Raw genomic sequence first — 14,359 nt, 5'->3', positions numbered from 1 at the left:
CAATCACAGGGCACATATAGACAAACAACCATTCACACTCACATTCATACCTATGGACAATTTGGAGTCGCCGATTAACCTAGCATGTTTTTGGAATGTGGGAGGAAACCGGAATATAATTTCATTTAAATTGTTCCTGAAATATTAACATTTCCCACCTTTAGAAATATTTAACTTTGCAAGTAATGTTTACTAATACTAATTACTTGCAAGTATGATCTGCAAGGGGCACAGTAAATATTTTGTAGGCGGTAATAGGTGTAAAACGATAACTAGCTTGTGTGTCAATGAATAAATGCTGGTTATTTCCGCATTAAACTTGGACTATTATTACGATTATTCTAATGCAATGACCAAATTCCTTCAGCGTGTAACTGGGGAAGGTCTTGAAATCTTTCAGGCTGTAGAGGTCAACGTTCAGTTAAATTGCTGCCTGCAGTCCAAAATATGTTTTAATTGCAAAGTGACACCTGAAAATAGAAGTCAAGGCTCACTGAAGGCTTTTCTTCCCCTCTCATACTTCCTGTTTGCCTCTGAGCCATGTGAGACCTTTTTTTTTATGATTAAAAGTGAAGAATATTGCTCTTTCTGCCGCCCTCTAAAGTCATAAAGTTGACGCCTGCTGTAAAGTTTCCAGCGTCTCGTGACATTTTCCGCCGACAATGCTGCGGCTTCCCTTCATCAGCTGGAGGGTATTAATATATATTTTTTCCAGGAAAAAGGAAGCAGAATAGAATGTCAGTTGATTGTTTCGCTACCAGGAAGTGACGATACCTCATGGTGGTCACCCCACAGTCACATGATCACCTGAGAAGTTTCCAGTGATCAGAAAGTGTTGTTTATTCCTGTAAACCTCCAGTTTCCCCCCATTAGTGCTTTTCCGTGCAACCGCGTTTTTATTAGCCTTGTATCATTGTGGTCGCTGTTTATGGGAAGAGCGTGAGGAGCTGCTTCCACAGGCATTTATGTCCCCTTTAAAGATATATCGGTGCACTGTGCTCCATATGGCAGCATAGTTAGCATGACACGCTAAACATGCTCTGAGCACTCAGTCCCGTCGCTCCAGACTAATGCTAACTGAACGACACTGAGTTTATTACGACATGTTTGTACTCGGACAAATCAGACAAACTGATTATGCAAATTTGTTGTGACATGCTAACAGTGCTCTCTGAACAGCGCACTCTAGCTAAGTGAACAAGGCAACCAAATATTCATTCATTCATTTTCTACCGCTTTTCCTCACAAGGGTCGCGGGGGTGCTGGAGCCTATCCCAGCTGTCTTTGGCCGAGAGGCGGGGTACATCCTGGACTGGTCGCCAGCTAATCACAGGGCACAATTTGGAGTGGCCAATTAACCTAGCATGTTTTTGGAATGTGGGAGGAAACCGGAGTACTCGGAGAAAACCCACGCATGCACGGGGAGAACATGCAAACTCCACACAGAGATGGCCCGAGGGTGGAATTGAACCCTGGTCTCCTAGCTGTGAGGTCTGCGCGCTAACCACTCGACCATCGTGCCGTCCCTGGATTTTTTTTTTTGTTTTTTTTCTCCCTTAATAATAAAAAGTTTCATTTAAAAACTGCATTTTGTGTTGGCATGAACTAATGTTTACATTTATTTAATGATCCAAAAAAATCATGAAGGGGGCAAACACTTCACATGACTTCATATTGTTAGCAAGTATCTAGCTGAGCCAGCAAAGTACAGCAAGCTAATAATACGACTTAGCACTTAATGGCTACTGTGTGGGGTGTTAATGTCACGTCCCAGCACTTCTTGTGGATAGAGGTAATGCTCTGATGAGTAAATGTGGTACAAAGTGTACACAAAGACAGTCGGCGTGTATTTTTAAAAAGTGTGTGTGTGTGTGTGCGTGTGTGTGCGCGAGCGTGTCCATTAACAGTGTTGTCAGAGTGAAGTCACTGATAGATCTTCTCGCTCATTCTCTGCATTCTTTCCGATGGAAACAATCTTAACGCTGATCCCGGAGTGTCAGCCGAGTCTGACCTGCCAACCCCTGAAGTCTGAAACGCTGACTCCCAGCCGGTTTGTAGTCCTTCCTCCTGCATGTAAACACACAGCTGTTCCATGTTGGATGGAACATAGGGGAGGAAGAACACTTAATCCGAATGGGCTGCTTTTACTTGTTTTTTACTCTTCTGTCTACTGTTGTTGGTATGGCCACTTTCAAAGGCCAGTAATTGTTGAGTAATTATCGCTTGTTACGAGGTGTGTGAACAATAAACCCACGCGACTGGATATCCGGTTTGACAAGAGAGAGATGTGGCTGCATCGGTAGCAACTTCCTGGATCGATAAGAATCAGCTATAACATTTGAATTTGAATTTGAATTAAAATTAAAATTAAAATTAAAATTAAAATTAAAATTAAAATTAAAATTAAAATTAAAATTAAAATTAAAATTAAAATTTAATTTAATTTAATTTAATACATTTTATTTGTATAGCGCTTTTCAAAAGAAAAGCCACTTTACAGAAGAATGGAGTTGAATAAAAGCAAGTAAACAGAGTAAAAGATACATTAAAATACAACATTGATTGGTTAATACACAGTTAAAACATGAGTAAAAGCGGGGCGGGGCACAGCAGTCAGATATAAAAAGTTAGATATGAAAAACAGATTTAAAGAGGTGAGTTTTGAGTTTTTTTTTAAACTGGGAAGGTCAGGGCAAGCACGGAGTGAGTGGGGCAAAGAGTTCCAGAGGGTGAGGGCAGCGATGGAGAAGGCTCTGTCTCCCCAGGTTCGGAGCTTGGTCTTACAGGGGAGTGCCAGGAGGTTGGAGTCTGAGGAGCGAAGGGGACGCGGGGGATTGTGAGGATGGAGCAGGTCTGGGGGGTCAGATCGTGGAGGGCTTTGTAGGTTATGAGAAGTGAATGCGTTGGGGGACGGGAAGCCAGTGGTTTTGGAGGACAGGGGTAATGTGTTCACGGGAGCGGGTGGAGGTGGAGGTGAGGAGGCGGCAGCGGAGTTCTGAATATATTGTAGTTTATTGAGGGTTCTGGAAGGTGAAGCCCGCTAGCTAGTTACCGGCAAAACATCAAATGAAAAGCATGAATACACACCCACAATGTACCGAGGTACGAGGCTGGAGTTTGTACACCGAACAAATATGCACATCAGCAAATCTTATCTTTATGCATTCCCACATAGTATCAGTGTTTGGGACAAAATATGACTCTATCTGTGCAGTGTGAGTGTGTTCAAGGGCCATCAAACAAAGTGGGAAAACATGCAAAAGCGTTGGGAGTCGGAAAAAATATCAATATAACCGGACTGTCGATATATCCGATCCTGCGCCGAACTGCATTAAAAGTGGGCAATAATGCACTATAGTATAGAACAATGTCGAGCTGCTTAAATCAATCTTTGCTTAAGGATTTCAATACCAAAAAAGAACACGGCGAACGGCTGCTTCCAGTCAACTTTATTTTTCACACTTCCACCACCAGAGCGCAGCACACACACCGATTCCCGCACTTCCTGGTTCACAGGTCATGCTCAACCCGCCCCACATAGCTGGCCAAACACATGCCACGAACGCCAGCATGTACATATGAAAAACAGTGATTATTGCAAGCGATAAAAAGATATCTGAATACAACACAATTAAATACATGTATTTGTACGCTTGTGTCTTCGTTGGAATAGGTGTGTATGCTATGTCAGTTGGTTCTTCTGTGGGAAAAATAAAGTTGACTGGAAGCAGCCGTTCGCCGTGTTCTTTTTTGGTATTGAAATCCTTAAGCAAAGATTGATTTAAGCTGCTTTTGTATCGATATAAGCAGACCAAATTGGCTGCCGGGAGATGAAAAGGGCATCGTAGTAACCGGATTATCATAATAACCGGGTATCGTACTAACGGAACTAATTATAAAAGACTAGAAATTTGCCGGGAAATGAAAATAGTATCGTAATAAGCAGTACTTCGATATAACCGATATCGATATAACGAGACTTTACTGTATTTATACTGAGCCATATTTCCAAAACTGATATCCATTCCATTATCTTCCTCTTATCAGAAACAGTGTGGACTGGGCGTTGAGGCATCTGACGGTTTGCCAGAACCTCTTTGAGGCCGACCCAAAGTCATGCTCCACTCCTCCCACACCCAAGTGTTTGCCTTGACCACCGCTGAAGTCACATGTTGATGAAATTGTTTCCTCCACGCTGGATTCCAAAATGGTACCTGTTATTTTATGTCATCCCCAGACCAGGAAGTCGCTTGCTACGAATGAACAAATAAACAAAGATGACTCTGGCATTGTGCAATTTTTTGTCACTTTCAGAGAAAATATGTTCTCCAAAAATCCAAAATGGCACAGTCACGTTGTCTTATGTCGTCCTCCATGAACCGGGAAGTAGCCTGCTTGCTAAGCGGAATTTATTTTGTCCTTTTTTTGCCCTTTTGAATCACAAGAGAACTACTTCCCTTGTCTTAGAAAAACGGTACAGTCCCTTGGCCTGACATACAAACCGATACTACATTTTTTTCCACTTTTGCTAACAATTTTCCCTTTCCTGAGCGCCATTGTAGTTACAGAAGTTTTCCATAGGTACACGGCTGTAAAAACGTAACCAGGCACCACCACACTAGACAACACACCAGGTTATGTCATCTACCTCCTTAACATTTCATTGTAAACAATCTTAAAAAAGCCTAAACCACAAAGTGTTCCTGTGCCCGTGCGGCGGAACGTCTTTTTTTCCCGCCATGATGATTCAGTGTTCATGTGCGTAAGAGAAAGATTCTTTTCCCATGGTTTTTCCTCAAGTGTGAGAAGAAAGTAGAGCTCTCAGGACATGAAACTAAAGAAGAAAAAAAAAAGTCAAAAAAAGAAAGACTGCGGTGGTTATTTATAACCTGTCTGGAGACGGGCCCAGTTCGTGTGGATATCTGGCACTGTCACGAACAGGGAGACGGGGGAGATAGACATGGAACAAGGAGGTGAAAAAGTCATGGAATGCAATTCCACCTGATATGTAACACAGTATCTTTGTGGGATTTTTGTCCGGACCTATATCTTATAGAGTCATCCCAAAGGTGTCTGATGGAGGTTGAGGTTTGGGTTCCCACATTCTTCCACACTTGACTCACCGATACCAGTATGGAACTTGGGGTCATCCTAAAACGCGTCCCTCAAAGTTGTCCGAATATAATTGGGGAATGACGCTTCAAGCTTCAATGCCCCTTTTTAACCACATGGTACCTACTGGACAATAACAAAAACAGAGGCACATTACACTCTTGCTGTGCCATAGCTTGAGACGCTTAAATGTTCCACTTTGCTGCAGATGCCCTCAGTCTCCTCTCGGATAAAACTTAGTTGGGGTTCCAGCCCTGCCGAGTTGATACCATATGGGTGAGGACCAATAAACAGCTGAAAATGACAAAAATCAACAACATCAGTTAACATTGCCCTTAGTCTCCTCTCGGATAAAACTTTGTTTGGGTTTCGAGCATGTCAAGTGGACATTGACAATGTGACACTGACAATGTGACCCTGTTGCTGTGCCATATCTCAAGACGCTTATTGTTCCACTTTTCTGCAGATGCCCTCAGTCTCCTCTCGGATGAAACTTAGTTGGGGTTCCACCCCTGCCGAGTTGATACCATATGGGTGAGGACCAATAAACAGGTGAAAATGACAAAAATCAACAACATCAGTTAACATTGCTCTATGTCTCCTTTTCGGATAAAAGTTGGGGTTCCAAACATGCAGAGTTGCTACCATATGGGTGAGGTCCAACAAACAGCTAAAAATTACAAAAATCAACAATAATATCAGTTAACTTTGCCCTTAGTCTCCTCTCGGATAAAACTTAGCTGGGGTTCCACCCATGCCGAGTTGATACCATATGGGTGAGGTCCAACAAACAGCTAAAAATGACAAAAATCAACAATAACATCAGATAACTTTGCCCTTAGTCTCCTCTCGGATAAAACTTTGTTTGGGTTTCGAGCATGTCAAGTGGACATTGACAATGTGACACTGACAATGTGACCCTGTTGCTGTGCCATAGCTCAAGACGCTTATTGTTCCACTTTGCTGCAGATGCCCTCAGTCTCCTCTCGGATTAAACTTAGCTGGGGTTCCACCCATGCCGAGTTGATACCATATGGGTGAGGTCCAACAAACAGCTAAAAATGACAAAAATCAACAATAACATCAGTTAACTTTGCCCTTAGTCTCCTCTCGGATAAAACTTAGCTGGGGTTCCACCCATGCCGAGTTGATACCATATGGGTGAGGTCCAACAAACAGCTAAAAATGACAAAAATCAACAATAACATCAGATAACTTTGCCCTTAGTCTCCTCTCGGATAAAACTTTGTTCGGGTTTCGAGCATGTCAAGTGGACATTGACAATGTGACACTGACAATGTGACCCTGTTGCTGTGCCATAGCTCAAGACGCTTATTGTTCCACTTTGCTGCAGATGCCCTCAGTCTCCTCTCGGATGAAACTTAGTTGGGGTTCCACCCCTGCCGAGTTGATACCATATGGGTGAGGACCAATAAACAGGTGAAAATGACAAAAATCAACAACATCAGTTAACATTGCTCTATGTCTCCTTTTCGGATAAAAGTTGGGGTTCCAAACATGCAGAGTTGCTACCATATGGGTGAGGTCCAACAAACAGCTAAAAATTACAAAAATCAACAATAATATCAGTTAACTTTGCCCTTAGTCTCCTCTCGGATAAAACTTAGTTGGGGTTCCACCCATGCCGAGTTGATACCATATGGGTGAGGTCCAACAGACAGCTAAAAATGACAAAAATCAACAATAACATCAGTTAGCTTTGCCCTTAGTCTCCTCTCAGATAAAACTTTTTTCGGGTTCCAAGCATGTCAAGTGGACATTGACAATGTGACACTGACAATGTGACCCTGCTGTTGCTGTGCCATAGCTCAAGACGCTTATTGTTCCACTTTGCTGCAGATGCCCTCAGTCTCCTCTCGAATAAAACTTAGCTGGGGTTCCACCCATGCCGAGTTGATACCATATGGGTGAGGTCCAACAAACAGCTAAAAATGACAAAAATCAACAATAACATCAGTTAACTTTTGCCCTTAGTCTCCTCTCGGATAAAACTTAGTTGGGGTTCCAAGCATGCCGAGTTGCGACCATATGGGTGACGTACAATAACCGGAGCTAACACTAAGGTTAGCTTAAACGTAGCTTAAATGTCCCTACACTATTGCACTCAACAGTCGGCACTTTGCTGCAGATGCCCTGTGTCTCTTCTTGGGTAAAAGTTAGTATATTTTGGTCGGACGGATGCGTTCAGTGTGGTATGTTTTTTTCAGTACTATTTGAAATGAAAAAATTCACACACTTCTAAAGACGAGTTAGTTCAACCAGCTTTACCATCAGTCTACATGTTGCGCCCCCAAGGCGAAGTATTTAAGTAGGTATTTAAGGTATTTAAGTATTTAAGATTTAAGTAGGCAGCTTATAGACTGTCCACTGTAATCCTTACCTTTAGCCTTGAATGGAGATGTATGAGAATAAAAAATACACTGAATACAGATTACAAAAGCAGAGAGACATTTAAAGGATGATGGGTATTACAGGTGTGGGAGCTTTAAACTGAAGCTTCAAGAGGTTGTTAAAGGCAAGAATGTTAAAAATAACAATGTTGACTTTCCCCCCCAATAACAAGTGCTATCAATAGACTCCAAAGAGAGAGAGAGAGTCCATTGCCCAAAAAAGTCACTGCATCTTTCCCACGTCGACTTACATAAGAGGGATGTCAAGTCAAACATGAGTGAATGTAGTCATCTCCACTGTATTTACGTATCTGTTGATTTAATCAAATACTGTATCAATACTGTACCATACTCGTCCCACAACCAGAAATGATACAGTTTGGTTGTCTTACATCATTATCCATGAATGAGGAAGTAGATTGGTAGATACTACAAACGGATGCAAACAGTCACCCTCCATGAACAAGGAAGTAGCCTACTTCATTGTAATTTTTTATTGTTTGTTTATAGTAAAATTATTAAACAAATAGTACAAGAAATACTGTGATATATGATTTTTTTTTCAGTCTTGCCAGTTTTGCTGAATGGTACAGTCCAATTGTTGCATGTCATTCTTCATCGACCAATAAGTAGCCTGCTATCTAAAAGAAATGCAGGATTAACAAAGAATACAACAAATACTACTATAAAATACTACTTCTACTTTTGCGATTTCAGTCACAATAGGACCATTTTCCCCACCCCAGAATTAAAAATGTTGCAGTCCAGTATCTTATCATAAATTAACAAGGAAGTAGCCTGCTAGCTAAAAATGATAAACCAATATAACAACAGATTTTAATGATTTTTTCAAATGATTTTTCCACTTTTGCTACTTTTGCCATTTCCGTCACATTTCCGTTCCCTACCCCAGAATAAAAAATGAATGAAAAAAGTCCAGTTGTACATCATCCTTCAGGAACCAGGAAGTAGCCTGCTCGCTAAAAAAATGATGGACAGACAAGCAATACAACAAATACTGTACTAAGTGATTTGTCTTCGCTCTATCTAGAACAGGGGTCTCAAACACGCGGCCCGGGGGCCAAATGTGGCCCGCAGGACACTACTAAGTTTTTATTATTTGCCGTTTTATTATTATTATTATATTTATTTATTTATTACTGATTGATTGATTTTCTTTATTCTTGATTTGTTTATTTTTCATCTTATTTTGTGTAGAAAAATAAACAGTAAGATATTTGAGAACAGTGGAATGTTTTATCAAAGCTTTTCTTGTAGAAAATCGAAACCAAAGCAAAGTTTATTCATTTTTCTGTTTTTAATAAATGCGTTTTTTTTTTGTTTTTTTTTTTGGAAAACCTGATGCGGCCCAGTCTTGCCCAGACCCTAGCTCCAGTGGCCCCCAGGTAAATTGAGTTTGAGACCCCTGATCTAGAAGCAGGAAGCAGCCTCCTCGTTAACAAAAAGGAAAAGGATACTACAGGTTGTTTTTTTTTTTACTTTTAATACCAATTTGCGCAAGTTCCATTCTAGTTACAGCACCGTTTTCCATATGTAATCAGTCCCGATCCCAGCGATCAAACATGTTTGGCTAAATGATGTCAGACAGCCGTCATTAATCACGTTAGTTAGTTCCCTTTTGAAGGTGAGCTGGCAAGGAGATGCAAAATTTTCCGTTCAGCGTTCTCCTCTGAAGTGATGCGTTGACCTCAGAGAGGTTTATCCTGATAAAGCGTGGATGGTTCACTCCAGTCTATTAGATAGAGTGCATGCCACAGGGAGCGGGTCATGGAAAAGTCTTGAGTTTAAGTGCACTCGCTCTCTCACTCTTTTTTTTTTCTTTTTTTACCCTGTCTGTCAGTCTGTCTTTGACACACTCACAACACACACACACACATCACTAAATACTGATGTCATGTGAAACAGTAGAGCGGAGTAAGCGTGGGTAAAAGAAACAAATGACACACGCTCTACTTTAAAAGGCTATGCCGGTTCCATGCTGGAGATTAGAATCAGTTTAGACATGTAATTAACCTGAGGATGAGGAAGGAACAAAAAAAAATCCCACACACATGAGTAATGGAATTTTAATACAGTTGCTTTAAAAAAGACTCAGTCGTTACCTAATGAAGTAAACACAATAACAATAGTAATAATGCTGTGTTTTGACTGACACAATCAGAAAAATAACAATAACAATGTTGAAGAAAAAATTATTGAAGAAGTTCTGAAGAAGAATGGTGAGGCGCGGTGGTCGAGTCGTTAGCGCGCAGACCTCACAGCTAGGAGACCAGGGTTCAATTCCACCCTCGGCCATCTCTGTGTGGAGTTTGCATGTTTTCCCCGTGCATGCGTGGGTTTTCTCCGGGTACTCCGGTTTCCTCCCACATTCCAAAAACATGCTAGGTTAATTGGCCACTCCAAATTGTCCATAGGTATGAATGTGAGTGTGAATGGTTGTTTGTCTATATGTGCCCTGTGATTGGATGGCCACCAGTCCGAAGACAGCTGGGATAGGCTCCAGCACCCCTGCGACCCTTGTGAGGAAAAAGCGGTAGAAAATGAATGAATGAATGAAGAAGAAGTCCTATCAGGTCTTTTTGGCTAATAGGACTCAAGGAAGCAGCGGGCAGGTACTGGCAAGCCAGGTGGTCTGCGGCTCTGGCGATTGTTGAGGAACTACCTCATGGTCATGGGAAGAGTTCAGGGAAGTTATGGAGAACGACTTCTGGGCAGCTTCGAAGAGATTCAAGACTGTGTATGGTTGGGATGGTGTGCCGTTGACCTTGACTCAAGATGTTGTGGACAGGTGGAAGGAATACTTTGAAACGTAATACTTTGGAACTGTGGACCAACTCTACTTTCTTGGCAGGGTCCTTGAGTGTGCATGGGAGTTTTCCCAACCAGTCTCCATGTGTTTTGTGGACTTGGGGAAGGCATTAGACATTTGACCGGGCCCCCTGAACAATACGTTACCAGAGATACGCATATCCCCCCACCGCCACTCCTCTAAGCTGTTTTGCCGTGGTACAACTGGTGTTATGACGAAAACTGACCCTGGCCCCCCAAATTATGTGGCATCTGGAAAAGGTTTAGGGACCCCTGCATTAGACCATGTTCCTCAATGAATTCTGGGTACCAGGACCATAGGGTACCAGAGCACCTAATTCAGGCTGTTCATCCCCTGTATGACCGGTGTCAAGAGTTTTGTTCATTACTTTTATGGGCCGGATTACTAGGTGCAGCCAGACATTGAGGGTTCCAGTTTGGTGGCTTCAGGATTGGGTCTCTGCTTTTTGCAGATGATGTGGTCTTGCTGGTTTCATTGAGCCATGACCTTCAACTCTCACTGGATCAGTTCGCAGCCGAGTATGAAGCAAGTTCATGGTTCTTTCCCAGTAAAGGGTGGATTGCCATCTTCGGATTGGGCAAGAGATCCTGCCCCAAGTGGAGGAGTTTCAGTACCTTTGGGTTTTGTTCACAAATCAGGTAAGATGAAACATGAGATTAGTCCATTGTGGTTAAATATGGAGCTGAGCCAAAAGGCAAAGCTCTCAATTTACCGGTCAATCAACCTTCCTACCATGAGCTTTGGGTAGGGAACAAAAGGACAACATCATGGGCCCAAGATGAGTTTTCTTTGTAGGTTGGCTGGGCTGCCCCTTAGAGATAAGGTGAGAAGCACCGTTATCCAGCAGTAATAGAACCGCTGCGGCTCTCACAACCTACTCCCAGATGCCACCCTGAGAGGTGTCCCGGTCATGTCCGACCAGTAGGAGGCCTTGAGGAAGAGCCATGACATGTTTGAGAGATGCCTCCGAAGAAGAATGCCTCCGGATCTGTCAGGAGAAGGTGGACAAAGGAGGCAGGAAGAGGGAAGTCTTGGTTTAGGCTGCTACCCCCACGACCCGACCTCAGATAAGTGGCCGATCCCGATCACATGGCATAACTGTACATTTGTCAGTGTATTTATGATGAGTATTGAACAGGGGCACTGTTAGACACTTCCCAAATGACTAAATAAGCCCCTGGTTTTATATCATGTTGTATACATGTTTACAACATTGCGTCAATGTTGTATTTGGGGTGCATTTTGATTTGGATTAATTGTTAAACTTTGATTGCAACGCAATGGATTAATTTGAGCATAAATGCCAGTGAAGTTTCCATTAACTACAGTACATACTGGACAGTCTCTATTCAGCCGTAGGGAAAAGAAACAGCACCGCCTGTCGACGGCCGGCTACAATGACAGCTTAAATGTAGCAAGTTGGGCGGTCGTGCTAGCAACGGGTTAACGTCATTACACTTTTAGCTAACGCCAAAACAAGCTAGACGTGATCCATGTAGAAGGTCGACAAGTTTTTCTTTTATCAATAGACCGTTTCCTCCGACTTTAATCAACACCCGAGGACCAGGAAGGAGTTGTTAGCCGTTAGCCAGCCTGGCTGAGTTGAGCTAGCGAGCTTCCGTTAGCAAACTGCTATGTAGCAGTCAAGTAGCTGGACCTGTTTGAGCTAGCTAGTTAGCTCGCACACTGTGACAAACTTTAAGGCAAGAGGACCCCACGCAAGGTGTGTATGGTGTTACGTGACAGTTGTTGACCAGTCATTGTACCTGCTGACCACGGAGTGTGACGTCCCCTTGAACGACAAACTGTGTATTTGTGTGTTCACTCCACCTAGCTTGGGTAGCATTTAGGTCATCTTCAACACACGTAGCCTATTTATTTTCTAACGGCATATGTTGACGTTGCTATTTACCTCAAAATATACAATGTAGCTTTGTTAACAGCTGAATTGTGTCAACGCAGTGAGTCATATTCGTTAAAAAAACAACAACAACAAATTGACAGCCCAATAAAATGCAACCATGTAAGCTTGTTGTAGACAAAAACAAAGCCCACCCTGCAAAGGTTTTGCATTTTGTGATCCCTTCCATGTACTGTACTGTTCAGCTGTTTGACACAGCACCACTTTTGTTGCCTAGCAACATTGACAGCTGTTGTTGACACCCTGAACACAGCCAGGATGAGTCACAAAACTTAATGTTTTTCACCCGTGTTGCATGTTATCAGAAAGTTACGGACTGTTATTGGTTGTTATGGATATGGATGTGTCTATTAATGAGGCAGCCTTTGATGCTTGAGAATAATTTGAATCGATATTTCTTATGAGTAGGGTTCGAGTGAGCATGGAGTTTATTATGCAGGGATGTCCAAAAAAGACCACATCGTGAAAAATGAAAAAAAAAATGCAAGGGCTTCAATATTTTTGTAAAGCAGTGCTAAAATTGTTTTTTCATATCTTTAAAATTTACTAAATATTTTTCATGAATATTCTTGGAACAATTTTAAAACTGTATTTGCATAACATTTTGACGTTATAGCCATGATATTATGAACATTTCTATCATCATCATATAAGTTTTTTCTCATAATAGTGTGACTGTTGTAAAAATGTTTTTTCTTGACTTTATTCTCATAATATTACAACCTTTTCTCCAACCTAATTTTCCCCAAATTTCCAACATGAGTCCAATATTTCAACTTTTTAAATAATCTTCATAATTTTTCTTCTTAGCATTTAGTCTAAATATTTTGACTTTATTCCCATTATATCATATATCCTCTATCCAAACTGTAGGACCTAATAAGCTAAATATTTGTTTTCGGAATATGTTGAACTGTGCAGCAACGATGCCATTATTTTTCCTCATAATACTATGACTTTATTCTCTTACAAATGTGACTTATTTTGTTAGGATGTTACTTTTTTTCCTCATAATATGTTGACTATAGTCTCATAAAAAACATTTTCCCATTTTTTTTGCTCTGATTTCAACCTTCTTCTTGTCAATTTTCTTATGATTTTATTCTCATAATATTAGAACTTTTAGCCCCAAATTTTTCTAGTTTTGTTTGTTACTCATAATATTACAACTTTAAAAACAACATTTTTTTTATTTAAATATTTCAGCTTGATGGAAAAGAAATGACATTACTTTTTACCTCATAATATAATAGCTGCACTTTTTGACAACACTATACTGTTTTGTTTTGGTTCTGATAATAATACGACTTTAAACAAATAACTTTTCTGCTTTATTTAATTTTCCAACACTTTAAACTTTCTTCTTCTTGCAGTATTATGACTTTATTATCATAATTTTAATATTTCCCAACCTAATTTTCCAAAAATGTATTCACTCTTTTGTATTTTGTAATAATGCTACTTAAAAAAAAACTTTAATATTTCAACTCTATGCTTTGACATTATTTCTTTTGCTCTGTTTTTATTAAATTTTCCAACTAAATCAACTTTCCTTTTGTAAGTTTTTGTAATCTCAAGTATTGACTTGATCCCCATAAAAATGTAACTTTATTATTTATTATTATAACGTTTTCCCCAGCCTGATTTTCCTAACAATACTAGTATTCCTACTGTTGCTATGGTGTTAAAGTCAGCATAGTGTTAAATATTTGAAAACTATCCATCTGGAAATACAGCAGTGAATTGTGATGTGACTTCATTCATGTTGTGACTGTTGGTTGTACTTCAATGAACTGTGTGTACCGTAATGTGATGTAGGCTACACCACAAGGTGCACAGCTGACTCTTTGCACATTGCTTTACATGAAAGCTTTTGCCAACCTTATTTGAATCCAAAATTTGTAATATTGGATTGGAATATGTAAAATATTAAAAACATGCTAACTCAAAATGAAAATGTATGCTTTTGCCAAGTTCCACACATGCTGATGACATTCACTAGTTTTACATGCAGTCAATAGTCCAGTTTCTGAAACCGTCAGAATAACCAATAAACAGGGTTAT

The 14,359-nt window shown here is 40.7% G+C and overlaps 1 protein-coding gene across 2 annotated transcripts in view; it reads left to right on the top strand.

Annotated features, from left to right (window-relative positions):
• The first annotated feature begins 11,762 nt into the window (after positions 1-11,762).
• lclat1 (lysocardiolipin acyltransferase 1) overlaps positions 11,763-14,359 on the top strand; it is a 29,512-nt gene continuing 26,915 nt past the window's right edge. For both annotated transcript variants that reach the window (XM_058090333.2, XM_058090335.2), the window contains exon 1: positions 11,763-12,097. The gene's annotated coding sequence lies outside the window, so the exon portion shown is untranslated. The remainder of the gene's footprint in view (positions 12,098-14,359) is intronic.

This window comes from Doryrhamphus excisus, linkage group LG14 (genome assembly GCF_037039965.1).
Source record: "Doryrhamphus excisus strain RoL-2023G ecotype Guam linkage group LG14, RoL_Dexc_Guam_v1.1, whole genome shotgun sequence".
NCBI lineage: Eukaryota > Metazoa > Chordata > Actinopteri > Syngnathiformes > Syngnathidae > Doryrhamphus > Doryrhamphus excisus.
The sequence above is the reverse complement of the archived record's forward strand: the minus strand, read 5'-3'. Positions and strand labels throughout refer to the sequence as shown.